Source organism: Rutidosis leptorrhynchoides, chromosome 2 (genome assembly GCF_046630445.1).
Source record: "Rutidosis leptorrhynchoides isolate AG116_Rl617_1_P2 chromosome 2, CSIRO_AGI_Rlap_v1, whole genome shotgun sequence".
Classification (NCBI taxonomy): Eukaryota; Viridiplantae; Streptophyta; class Magnoliopsida; order Asterales; family Asteraceae; genus Rutidosis; species Rutidosis leptorrhynchoides.
In genome coordinates, this window is record NC_092334.1 from 575,647,039 (window position 1) to 575,647,952 (window position 914).

Here is a 914-nt window from a genome sequence, read left to right on the forward strand (position 1 = left end):
AATAGCAAACAGCAAAAGACTTCTAGGGAACCTGAAAATAAACATGCTAACAAGTGTCAATACAAAGGTTAGTGAGTTCATAGTTTTAATGTTGCGCATAATCTGTATATAAAGGTGGATCACAAGATTTCAGTTGTTCAATCCAGAAACGTTTATCAAAATATTCTACGAAATTGAGCACCCTGGTAACTAAACTTAACGTATATATAATTTGTACCCTTTGTATAATCATCCTAATAATACACGCAAACCAACGTGTATGCTTCTCAAATAGCATACGTCCGTTAAAAGGCTAGTGCTCTAGCTCGGACGGAGATATCAAGCACTATGGATCCAAAGCTAAGGGATTTTCGGTTCAAACTCAGTGTAGAATTTAGTATGTACTTGTATCCATTGCGTTTTAAATAAAGTGCATGTATTCTCAGCCCAAAAATATATATTGCAAAAGCAATTAAAAAGGGATCAATGAAACTCACCTTAGCAGCATATAAAGTTGTTCATCGTAATGTGACCGAAACCCGGAATATCAAATAATCGTAGATCTCAACCTAGAGAACATATGTTGGTCAATAAATGTCTATCAAGCTAGGTCTGGTCATAGTGTATCACAACCCTAATGCTCGAGATCGACATACAAAAGTTTATCAAAAGTCATTTCAAAAAGTCATTCTGACTTTAGTTCAACAAAACGAGACGTGCCTTATATAAGGATTCATTTACTCGGTTGGTAATATTTAAAAATCCATTTTATCAATCTCGTAAACAAGTTGTTTAAATCTTAATTGTAGATTCAAAAGCAATTTCAATTAACGTCAATCATAATTCAGTTGCTTATATCTTTTAATCCGTTCATCGAAACTATTCGATATCTAAATGAAAAGTTATTGATTTTTCGCTAGCTTTCCAAAAACATG